A 13461-nucleotide genomic window follows, 5' to 3' on the forward strand; every position below is an offset into this window, starting at 1 on the left:
AGAGAAATAAGGGTGTCATGAGGGCACAGTGATAAAGCATCACTATGGCTGGGAGTCAGTATCCAACTTATTTGAATCTGGACAGACACAAATCTAGGAGTTCTCAAAGTTCCCTGCCTGTTTTGAATTTCCTCTTTTGAAAAATGGGATTTTTCAAACTTCTCACTCTTCAAATGTCCAACTGGAACTTAAGCCCAGAGCCTCTTCAAAGTCAAATGAAAATCATGTTCCTAGACACACGAATCACTTAAAAAGATCCTTTCTTCCTTAGTGACAAAAACTTGCTGCAAAACAATGAGATTCTTGGACCTACAGAAACTTGGCTTCCTCAAAAGAAAGACAGAAAATTGAACCCACCCACTTTCCAATAATAGGATAACAAGATTTGTCATCAATGGTAATTTTTATATATCAGTGATGTTTCTCATTGTATCCTCACAACACTCTTAGTGCCTCTGTAGTACCATAGGAGTGCAATAGAATATCATCCATTTGTTACATATATACATAGGTGTTTGCATTTCATCTCTCCCATTAATTAGATTGTAAACTCCTTGAGAGCAGGAACTGTCTTTTGTCTTTCTTTGTATCTGCAGTTCTTAGGATGGCGCCTGGTATAGAGTAGGTGCTTAATGTTTATTGAATGACTGACTGAATTAATGAGGCACAAATTACACATTCTAAAGCAACAAGGCACCAAGACCTTCAGCTTTTCAGATGCTCCTTCTGCCCTTTCATCACCAGTCTCTCTCCCCGCCCTGCCCCCACCATTCAAAAGAGAAATTGAATAGTAGTAGTAGGAGGAGGAAGAGGAGTAGCAACCTTTGTAGAGCATTTTCAGATTTGCAAAGCACTTACTTGGTCCTCAGAACAACCTGGTGAGATAGCTACTATTACTACACCCAATTTGCAGATGAGAAAACTGAGGCAGAGAGAGGTTAAATGACTTGCTCATGCAGCTAGTAAATATCTGAAGCAGAATTCAAAATCTGGTCTTTCCGATTCATGTCTGGCCCTCTCTATCCAATTTACTACCAGTGAGCTGTCTCATGAGAGGCAGCTGAGATTTGAATCTCCGAAAAACAAACAAACAAACTTAGTAACTGTATCACTATGAGTAAGTTATTTATCATCTCTGAGCATCTTCACTATCTACTTAGTAGTATTGTGGGGAAAAGTGTCTTACAAAGCTTAAAACACTATAGATATGTGAGTAGCCACTGTTAGTATTAACATGGTTAGTAGTAGTCCAGTCTGACTTTTAAAGTTACCAGGAAGAAGTCATTGGATCCAAAGAAATACGGTGTTCCTTTCTGTACTTCACGTTTTTATGAGTCCTGACTTTACAAGTGGATAAAATGCTGCTTTTTGTGGTTGATTAACCACAAAAGAGGAAGGAATCTCATCCTCTATAACTTCACTGAAAATATCCTCAGTGCAGCTCTGGCAGCAGATAGGACAACAGGGATGATAATCATCTCATCCTACTCCCTATAATTTTGATCTTTTCTGTTAGATTGCTATTTTTTTAAAAAATATTTTTATCCCATGCAGCTTGGAGATGATGTGATTTTGAAATGGCAACAACTATTGAAATATGGTTCTTCAAGGGACTTGGTAGTACAGTGGATCAAGTGCTAAATCTTGAGTCAGGAAGACCTGGGTTTAAATCCATGTGTATGGCTGAAGGCAAGTCATTCAACCATTGTTTGGCTGTTTCCTCAACTGTACAATGGAGATGATAATAGGATATACCTTACAACTTGTTGTGAGGATCAAATGGATACTATGTGTAAAAAATGCTTAGCACAATGTCTGGCACACAAGTGCTTGATTCTCCTTTCCCTTATATTTTATAGATCAATGTTTTATCTATGTGATTGTGGGCAATAGTTCTGTCAGTAAAAATGGTCCTGTTCTAGCTCTTATGGTGAGAATGATGGTGATAATCGTCCTGTTCTAGCACTTATTGTGAGGAATGAACTCAAGAAGATGGTTGCCTTATTACCAATGGCTACAACACCAGGGAATAGTTTTCAGAAATCTGTGGACTGCCCTGGGCAATGAGAACAAAAGAGCAACTTCTAGAGCCTAGTTTATCTGATGGCATTAGCAGTGAACTAAATTGAACCTAGGAATAGTGAATCAACAACAAGAAAGATAACACTAGGGAAAAAATAAACTAGTTGGGTCCTTTCATGCCAGCTAAATTCCTTTTCAGTTTGGCTGTATGTGTGCTATAATTCTAAAAAGTGCCATTTCAAAAATGATGGCAAGGATCTGATAATGGTATTTTCCCACTTGAATTTAAATTCAGTATCAGCAGCACATCGATGTGGGAGGAAAAATACTTCTCAGTGTGGAAACACTTAGAGTTTAGGATATGTAGTTCATCGCCCTAATTTAGTGAGAAGTATATGTCAAAAAATGATGTGCTATATAAGGAGAACTATGTAACTTATGTATGTTTTGTTGCGGAATATCAAACTGCCTTTCACAAAGGAGATTTCTTCTTCAATAGTTCTTGATGGAGTTGTTTTTAAAATTGAACAAGCTCAAAAGAGTCACAAAGACTCTTCTAACTATTAAAAAAATTAAAATAAAAAATAGGTGTGATATATTATAAATTTTGGGTAATCTGGTTATCTTTTAGAATTATTTAAATAAAAATTACTGTACATTGAAATTGATTTTGAAAGAAATGTCAGAGGAGTAAAAACTGATGCTTTTTGCCCTGCTTTACTCAATCATAAAATTGTGCTCTGAATAAAATGTGAACTTTTGGTGCTTCCTGGTTAGGTGCTTTGGAGTTCATCATAATATTTAACTTACAAATACAAAATGTGATTCAAGGCAACAAGAAATGTGTCTTACACTGTACTTACCTTTCTATTTGTTTTCTTCTGATTTTACGAACTATAACAAATGTCCACAATTAAAAAAAATATTCTGCCTGTTAGTTGATTCAACAAACATGTATCAGGCAAGGCACTGTGGGAGGAAATAGAAACATAATCAGATGAAGCAGGTTCTGCATATTCCACCAGGGAGCTTACAATCTAATACAAGAGGGAAAAAAATGTACAAATCACTACAGTGAAAATCAATATGTCATAAGACTAGCAAAATGCAATCTGTTAGAGGGCAGAGACCATTTTTTATCCCTAGTTCTTATCAGTGTTCAACCTTATAGTAGTTACTTAATGAATGTTTGTTAATTTACACTGATTCAAAAGTATAGAAAGTACTGAGAATATTTCAATATCATCTCCAGAGATCATAAGTGTAATCTAAATGAGAAGGAATGGAAGTACTTAGGAGAAAGAGAAGCTTACAATTGGTTTGCTCAGGGAAGATTTATTATAGGATTGGAAGAGGCATTAGAAATTGAGTCATACTCATATTCAAATAAGAATACCCACTCTGATATTCCTGAATAGGAATCCAGTTTTCACTTGAAGATACCTAGAGATGGGGATCTTACTTATATCTCAAGGAAATCTTGCCTTAAATTATGGCCATACTCCACTTTTTCATCTTCCACCCAGTGATTCTAGCTCTCTGGGACCAAGCAGACTGAGTCTAACCCCTCAGCAACAGGATAGTCCTCCATATATTTGAAGACAGCTATCACATCTTCTCTAAACCTCTTCAGTCTTACTAGCTCTTCATTTGAGAGCTGTTTGGCTTGGTACACTATTAACGCAGTCATCCTCCTTGACATCTTTTCTAAAATGTAATGACTAGAAGTGGAATGATGTTGACAGTGTATAACGAAACTATCATCTTGATTACTGTGGATATAATTTTATTTACTTAGTCTAAGATTGCATTAGCATTTTCACTGGTAGGTCACAATGTTGAATCAAATTAAGCTTTGATTCACTAAAAGCTCTTACCATTTTCAGATGCACTGATATTTAGCCACATAATTCTAACTAACATTTACATGAGATATTCAGGTTTGCAAAATGTCTTACAAATATTTTCTCATTTTATACTCAAAATCTTTGGAGGTAGATGTTATTATTATCCCTATTTTATAGATAAGGGAACTGAGGCAGACAAAGAGAGGTTATGTGATTTGTCCAAGGTCAAACAGCTTGTAAGTGTCTGAGGGAAGATTTGAACTCAGTTCTCCTTTACTCCAGGTTCAACCTTCTATCCATTCTTCTATCTAGTTGCCTTTTTTGCATTCTCTGGTTGAGTTGATTATTTGAAACCAAGTATAGGATTTTATGTTACCCCTAATTGAGATTTGTTTTATCATATTATATACATTGTTCTAGACTCTCAAGATCATTTTGTACCTTGCTTTAGCTACAGAACGTCCATATATTTCAGCTTCTTATCATTTAAAAATTAGTAAACAGGTCACCTGTGCCTTCAGTGAAATCACTTACAAAGATTTTGAAGAGCACAGGACTAAGAAATAGCTCCCTGGTATATTTCACTAGAGATTTTGCTCTAAGCTGACATCAATTCATTAATCATTCTATTCTGTTCATCCAAAAAATTGTAAATCCATTTACTATACTATATCATTGAGTTAATATTTCTTCATCTTGTCAACAAGGATACAAAAGACACTTTTAAAAATGCCTTGCCAAAATTACCACAGACTTTACACGTTGCATTCTCCAGTCAAGTAACTATCATAACAGGGAAAGAAGTTAGTTTTCTATGACATTGTTTTGATGAAACCATGGTGGCTCTTAGCCATCATTTCTTCCCTTTCTAATTTAACTCAAATATTCCTTTGGTAATATATTTTAGAATGCATATATTTAATGTGGTTACTCTGAGTTTGTATTTCTTCTTTAGAAAACTCTTTGTTCATATCCTTCAATGTCTACATACAAAGCATTTCCCCAATCTGCACCTTTATACTTGATTCTTGCTTAAAATCAATATTGTCCATTTTATCATTTATTTCTCTCTCTCTCTCTCTCTCTCTCTCTCTCTCTCTCTCTCTCTCTCTCTCTTTTTCTCATTTAAACAAAATCCTATACTAGGCTTCAGAACAGTGTTAGAGTGAGGCTGAGTTCTGAAAGACAGGTGCCAGTGGAGCCCAAGCTCTGGAAGGTCCCTCATAGTGAAAAGGTTTCTAGTAGGGTCCTAGTCTCTGTATGAACTGTAGCAGAGTGGAGGTAAAAGGGTCAAAGGATATTAAGAATCACATTTCTTGGGTAAAGGTTTTTTTTCCTCTTTCTTTTCTTTCTTTCCCCCACCATCCTTGTTCTTCTTGTTTTTTTTTTTTTAACCTCCTCACTCCTTGCTTCCCATTGACCATATAAGCAGGGATACTGGACCACCGGGAAGCAACACATCTAAATAAGAGAAGAGAGATATATGGGAGACACATGAATCATGAATGTAGACAGGTAGGCTCCTGAGGAATGTGATTCCTTGTGATGAAGAAAAGTGTTAGCTTTCATCTCAAGAACAGATCAAATACTTACAGCCTAACTGAGCTGCCCACACAGGAGAGAGATACCACCATGGAAACTATGTGAGATTTTGAAATGAGCAAAAGGACTTCTAGTACGAGCGGCAACTTCTTTTGGTCAAGAAAGGACATCTTTCAGTAACGTTTATTTATTCTCAGCTTATAGAACACCCCTCCCCTCTTCTGGCCCAAAGGAGCAAACAAATTAGCTCTCAGATTTTTGTTATTGTTTGTCCTTGTTCTCCAAGAGAATCAATACAGTCAGGAAGGTGATGTCTTGATTTGCAAGTGAATTGGATTTAAGTGACTCAGGTTTATGCAAAGTCACCAGCCTCACTTTCTCCTCCCAAGCCATCTGGGTCCAGTGGCAAGACATAGAGCAAGACATAGATCAGGAGAATGGGATATGGCCCCAAACAAATTAATAGAGGAATGACAAAGGAAATAGTAAACATCATCTCTGCCTCAATGGAAATTACTATTTATATATGCAAATACATATAGACACATGGTTAAAAAAATTAAAATCACCAGCTACATCTACGCAGGTATAAATGTAAGTACTAAGAGGGTTGCCATGATCTGAGTTTTTGGAGTTGATGTTTGTCTGAGATGACTTCATGGAAGAAGTGAGTTTAGAGAAGTACATAGGAGAGTCACTGGAAGAAATAGTGAAGACCTGTCACTGGCTGACTTAGCTGACAGAGAAAATAAATATTATCCAAATGATTTTTTATAAAGCCAAGTGGCAAATATAACTCCTTATATCCTTTTGGAAATCTTTAAAAAAATTTTTTAAGAAGTTTAATTTATGTGTTTGGTTTTTACATTATTCCATAAGAGGTTCTCTTACAATAAAATAAGACAGCTAAGTAAAACTAATAACATGAACTAACTGAAACTGCATTCAATATTCTACATCTGTAGCACCATCCCCACTTTTCCATTAAAAAAGAACAGAAATTTATTTTCTCTCCACTGCTATCATTAAGGGGAAAAAAATTCCTTGTAACAAATGTGCATAGTCAAGCAAAACAAATTCCCTCATTGTCTGTCTGTCTGTCTTTCTCTCCCCTTCTTTATATTTACATATGTATCTTAATTTGCACCATAAATTCTTCGCTTCTCTGTCAGAAGTTGGTTAGTATGTTTTATCATTGGTCCTCCAGAATCATGAATAGTTATTGTATTACACCGGACATACAGCTTTCAAAGCTGTTTGTTTTTACATTGTTTTTCTTGTACAAATTGCTTTCCTGATTCTGCTTGTTTCATTTATTGTTTATAAATGTCTTGACATTTTTAATTTCTATAATATCAACACTATAGAATAAATTGTTCTTTGTTTTGATTCTGCTTACTTCATTTTGTATCAGTTCATATAATTTTCCATGTCTTTTTGAAATAATCTATTTGCTTATTTCTTATAGCACAATTAATATTACATCATAGTTTTATATTACAACTTATATACACTACAACTGAAGTTACTCTTCTAACTTGAACTGGCATCCTTTTAGTTTATAGATTTTTTGCTAATGTGAAAAAATTGCAATAAATATTTTTATACATATAGGACCCTTTCCTTTTTTAAAATCCCTTTTTTATATGCCTTACTGGTATCAAAAGACATGCTTTGTTTAGTAACTTTTGTACTTCCCAGAATGTTTCATTATTCATTTTTTTTCTGCAGCCATGTCAACATGAATTATTTATTTATATATATTTTTGGCTTCTTTGCCACTTTGATAGGTATGGCGTAGCTTCTCAGAATTGCTTTAATATTCATTTTTCTAATTAATAGCCATTTAGAGCATTTTTCATATGGCTATAGATAGTCTAGGTTTCTTTTCTTTTGAACTGCCTCTTTATATCACAACATTTATCATTTGGGGAATGGCTCATATCTTATAAATTTGAATCAGCTCCTTACATATTTTGACAAAGAGATCTTTATTAGAGAAACTTGCTACAAAGATTTGAATTCTTATATTTCCATTGGGCAGGAACCAACTACTAAATTTTACGTAATTACAATTTTGAATCATGTGAAATGTAATACGTGCAACTACTTCACAGGATTCATTAATCTCATTAATTGGTACCTAGCTATAGCCTGTAAATTTGGCTGAAGTTATTAATTGTTTCAATCATTTTTAGTTGACTCTTTTGGGTTCTGAAAGCACTCCATTATATCTTCTGTAAAAATGATAATTTTCTTTCTTCTTTACCTATATTTATTCTCTCAATTAATTTTTCTTGTCTTATTGAAATAGCATTTCTAGTACCACAGAAAATTGAAGTGATCACAACGGACATTGTTCTTTCACTCCTGTCCTGACAATTTTTCTTTCTTTGTTTACTTTGTCTCTTAATTTAGATAGAACTCTTCCCTGTTCTGAACCTTGAGAGGGTCTCTGATTTTTGTTTTTGTTGTTGTTCAGTCATTTTAGTTGTGTCCAACCCTTCATGACTCCATTTAGGGCATTCTTGGCAAAGATATTAGAGTGGTTTGCCCTTCTCCACCTTATTTTACAGATGAGGAAACTGAGGCAAATGGGGTTAAGTAACTTCTCTATAGTCACACAGCTAGGAAGTATCTGAGGCCAGATCTGAACTCATGATAATGAGTCTTCCTGATTCCAGGCCTGACATTCTATCATATGAATTAGAGACTTGTTGGCTTTTCACTAGTTTGGCCAGACTCTTTGCCTGATAGTCCTTAACTCTTGTTACAGTTTGACCTGTGATCTCTGCAATCCATTGCCCAGCAATCCTGTGAATAGCCTGCTCATATGCTTTCTGATTCTTTGTCTTTGCTTTGTGAAAGCAAAAACCTTCTGCTCATCTGTCCGGACAACTATCTTCTGATGCTTCAAGATCCAACCCACTTTCCTCTTTTATATGTTTTTCTAGAATTTAGGTCATTTCAGTAATTTCTGGAATTCCCACTTGTTCTTTCCACTCTCCCAAACCTAACATTTATATCAGTACCTTTGTACAACCATAGTTGGCTGTTAAGCTATAATTTGGCAGTTTGCAAACTGCCAAGAAATGCAATCCTGTCTTATTTTGTTATTCCCATTATACTGTTAAGATATTCTATCCACAGTAGGCTCCTTCGATACTATTGGCATCATAGAGTACACTGCACATATGAAAAGCCTGTATAATATTTCTTTTCCCATAGTGGTTATAACTGTCCCCTCTTCTAATATATTCCTAGTTGTGCATGGAGTGTGAACCATTATGACCAGCCTTTCTTTTACTCACTGTTTTTTCCACCTCATCAGTTATTACTAATGTGTCATTAAACAGGTTTAATGCACCCACAAAAAAGCTTTGAGCAGACCATTGAGACATTAGCCTTCATGGTAACTGCTTATTGGCCATGGAGGGAAGATTTTTCTTTTCTGTTGTTTACTATTCCATTGCAGTTACTTTTCTACTTGGTTTATATATTAGAATAGCCAAAATGCAAAAATTATTTTGGGCTAGACGGAATGTTTTAACAGGGGCAAAAATGAGAGTGTGTTAATCTTTACTAGTTCATTCACAGAAAGTTACACAATATTTTTACACCAACTGTCATTTTTATTCACCTCCTTTTCAACTTTTAGAAGGTAGAATCTCTAGCTACATTATAGGAAGGCCTGAAGAACTCTTGACATATGATAATATTGCCATTTCTCATGAGATCAAAGTTTTTCTTTCCTTTTGCTTTTCTTGACTTCCCTGCATGGTTTCTAACATTGTAAATCATGGTTTTATTCTTCTTCTTTGGACTAAGGTCAACATGTGCTGCTTACCTTTCTAAGAAATCTGCTCATGGCTTCATAAACTCTTGGCACAAGACCTTCAATGAAGGGGTTCTAGTTCTCACTTCAGAATATAAATAGAGAATGCACCCAAGATCTGAGGGAGATAAAATAAAATAAATCCAATTGTTATACAAGTATGTAAAATGGCAACAGCTTAAATTTCAAGTAATAAAACCAATATATACCTAAACTTTGATTGCATATGGTGTCAGACTCAAGAAATGGATCCCTGCTATACATAGACTTAGAAAAACATTAAAATTATCTATGTTTTATTGTGTTTTTATTTATTTTGTTAAAAATTTCTCAATTCCATTGTAATCTGGTTTGGGCTACACTTGGCATTAAACCGGTGGCAGTGCTGCCTGTAGGCCATGTGTTTGTCACCTACCATTTACTTTAACCTTTAGAACATGAATAAATAATAGAGGGTTTATAATGTTAAATAAGTTGAGCTTAGAGTCAGATAGGCCTGAGCCTGTATTCTGTCTTTAGTCTTTACAAGTTGTGTGACATTGAGAAAGTTTCTTAACCTCTCTTTGCTTCAGTTCTTATCTGTGTAATGAAGATAATAGTAGCATCTACCTTACAGGGTTATTGTTCCCATCATATGAGATAATATGTGCAAAAAGCACTGTAAGACTTAAATTCCTACTTAAATGTTAATTATTACTGTTACAGGTATGATTAAAGGCATTGCTAGGGGTAGCTAGGTGGCACAATGAATAGAGTGCTGGTCCTGGAATCAGAAAGACCTAAGTTCAAATTTGGCTTTAGAAATTTATTAGCTGTGTGACCCTGAGCAAACCACTTAACTCTGTTTGCCTCAGTTTCCTCATCTGTAAAATGATCTGGAGAAGGAAATGGCAAACCACTCCAGTATCTTTGCCCAGAAAACCCCAAATGGGATCATGAAGAGTTGGTCATGACTGAAGCAATTGAACAATAAAAAAGGTCTAGCTTCATAAAAATGAGATATCTAAGTTGATCATTTATAGAAAGCTAAAATCTAAATGTTTGAGAATGATGAGAACAGGTAATTGGCCAAGTAATAGTAAGAGGAAATGGCAGACAACTCAAGATGGTGGATGAAGGGGAGATATCAGTGAAGCCACTGCTGCTGCTACTTTGAATACCACAGCTAATGGAAGGGAATGGGAATGATTATGAGTGCTGTAGCAACTGTAAGAACGAGGAGGAAGATATCTATAACAGGGATAGTTGGAGCCAAAAGAGAAGAAGAAATAGTAAAAGAAGAACAAGAAAAGCAATGAGCCATTAGAATATCAGAATCAACCTTTGAAGGTGAATTCCATCAGTGCTGTCCCCACAAGCATCCATATCTATTCCACAGAGAAAACAATGGTAGAGATCAGTTTTATTTGCATTTACGAGAAATTGCATTCCATGCTGATCAGAGATATCACAAGGGTTTACTTGGAGGGGATCTTCCAGGCTATTTACACTGCAGGGTAGTACTACCCAAACTTGTTGGCCCTTGCTGGTACCAGTGCATTTTTCTATGGATATTGGTTGAAATGAAATTCTCACCTTTGAGCAGGAACATGACTATTCAGCACATCATGAAGCTGTACTGACTGCCTGAGACTCCACGTGGGGTGTAGCTCACGCACAGGAGGATATTTCAGTGGTACACCAACTCCCAAGTTCTTGTAGTTCTATCTGATTGCTATCTTGATCCAGGAAGATGTAGTTCTTCCCTTAAAAGAGTATCTTTGGCATTTTTGTGGTAGAGAATGCAAATGGTGAGGAGACAGACTTCTTCAGCTTTTAGACTCTGCCCTCCAACATTATGAACCACTTGTTCTACTAGAGCCTGAAAGCTGCTTACTGCTTATACAACATTCCCACCCACTTATAGACCTCATGAGTAGTGCCCTGGTTCTCACCAAATTGAAAGGATATAAGGTATTCAATGCACTGGATCTCACAGAAAATAAAACATTCTTGGAGAAGCTGAAATTTGGAATTAGGGATGGCAACCTGCAGTATTATGTCTACTATTGGATTGGAAGTGTCCCAACATGGGAGCAGAGGTTGGATTGCTATTGCAGTAATAAACTAATAATGAAAATTGGACAAAGCCACTAAGAATTCAGGCCAGGGAAAGGAACCCCACAACTTGTTTGTCTGATTTTCATGGGAATGAGAATTCGTAACTGAGGGAACAGACCCAAATCAACTATACCAAACAGCTACTGATTTTGAATTGTATCACAATTGAGTTGTGTCACAATGTAAGCTGTCACCTCTGGTAGCTTAACTTCCAATTAATTGTATCTTCATGCAGGCATGATCAAGGGTACATAACTATTAAAAGCAAGGTCATGATTGACATATTGTAGAGTTAACAGGTTAAAAAAAGGTATTCATATATGTTTAAATTTATAATATGTGTATGTAATAGACATGTATAATGTATGTAATATAATATGTGTATGTAATAGACATGTATAATGAAATAAAATACATTGTGTATATTTATACATATATATATTTGCATGTGTGTGTGTGTGTGTGTGTGTGTGTGTGTGTGTGTTTAAGTAAGTAATAGAGCCAAGAAACTAACCCAGAGCCTCTGACTTTAAATCCAGCACCTATTCTAGGAGGTCTGCAGTTTTCCCATGTTCACTTGGTAGGGAATGCTTTGTTGTTGTTTCTGTAACTACATCTGTCATCTGAAATCATTCTGTTGCTCACAGAGGAGGAATGAAGCTGCACTATTCAGTGTCCCCTGCTGTAATTTAGCTATTCTGAGATATAGAGCTCTCTCTGGTCATTCACAGGATAATGTTATCTTTGTATTTCATTTGATGCATTATTGTTAGTGCTGCCTACAATAAATGATAACTTAAAAGCCCTATAAATAGGCCACCCAGGATACATTTCATCAATTGCACTCCAGAGACCTAGAGAATCAACCAGTCAATGAAATGGTGCATTAAAAAGCACCCCCTATGATTTTAGTTGTATAAACAAAGTCCAAGTTAATAAACTATATAAAATAGTTATTCAACTATTCCATAGAATTACATTCATCAAGTGGCATTGCCTTTTTACATAAATTGATAGGAGATAAAACATTCCTCCTTAACTAACCTGCATAGTCTTCAAGTCACAGGTTCTTACAAAGAAGCTCATTTGAATTCATCCTTTGCTTCCTTAAAATGTCAACTAGTTGATCGAATTGCAGGGCCTTGTGCTAGTCACTGTGGAAGATCCAAATAAGTGAAAGTGTCCTTGCCCTTAAGGAAAGTGCAGTTAAAACATGAAATCTAAATAAAGGACATACTAATTTTGCATATTAAAAGAGGTGTTATAGAAAAGCACAATGTTAACTTCCAGAGGAGTAGTATGGACAATTAGTGCCTTCAATTCTGGAGTAGGGAAAAAAAAATCACTGGGCTGAAGTGACTTGGGAGGTTTTCGTAATGGAAGATGGATTTAATCTGGGTCTTGAAAGAAAAGTAACATTTGGAAAATAGGAAAGACATTGCAGGTGGGGAAAAGGCATGAGGCAAAGCACATTCGTGGAAAACCACAAAATGTATTTGGTGAAATGAGGAGACAGTAGAGGCTTCACAAAGGGGAGTAAAAGGATATTAAATATGCAAGGTAGCTTATGACCTTTGATGTTAGAGGAAAGAGTTTGAATCTCATATTGTAGGCAATGGAGAGACAGTAAAGATATCTGAACCAGGAAGTGATGCGATCAAAGAAATGTCTTCTGAATGTTGATATTGTTGATCCTTCATTTTTTTTTTAGGCAATTGGAGTTAAATGACTTGCCCAGAGTCACACAGCTAGTAAATGTTAAGTATCTGAGGCCAAATTTGAACTCAGGTCCTCCTGACTTCAGGGCTAGGGCTCTATCCACTGTGCCACCTAGCTGCCCCTGGTCCTTCAATTTTGAAGAAGACCAAAGACATCATCAAAATAAATAATAAGGCAGAGTTGTATGAAGTCATCAGTCTCACTCCCTTTCAGTAGCCAGTCCAGTAGCAAGACAAAAGTCAGTACTATTGGTAGTGGCCCAGAGCACATTGGATGACATTGGTTTCTCTGATGTCTTACCAAGCTCTAAGTGCTCCACAATGCTTGATTCAGCATTCATGGCTGTTGGAACAAATTGTTTTCCTCCTCCTATTGAGCCAGAAGAAGTCTTTACTT

The 13461-nt window shown here is 35.9% G+C and overlaps 1 pseudogene; it reads left to right on the top strand.

Annotated features, from left to right (window-relative positions):
- LOC144456573 (glycylpeptide N-tetradecanoyltransferase 1 pseudogene) overlaps positions 1-11348 on the top strand; it is a 47996-nt pseudogene extending 36648 nt beyond the window's left edge.
- Positions 11349-13461: the final 2113 nt, after the last annotated feature.

Source organism: Phascolarctos cinereus, unplaced genomic scaffold (genome assembly GCF_003287225.1).
Source record: "Phascolarctos cinereus isolate Bilbo 61053 unplaced genomic scaffold, phaCin_HiC Scaffold_4;HRSCAF=312, whole genome shotgun sequence".
Lineage (NCBI taxonomy): Eukaryota > Metazoa > Chordata > Mammalia > Diprotodontia > Phascolarctidae > Phascolarctos > Phascolarctos cinereus.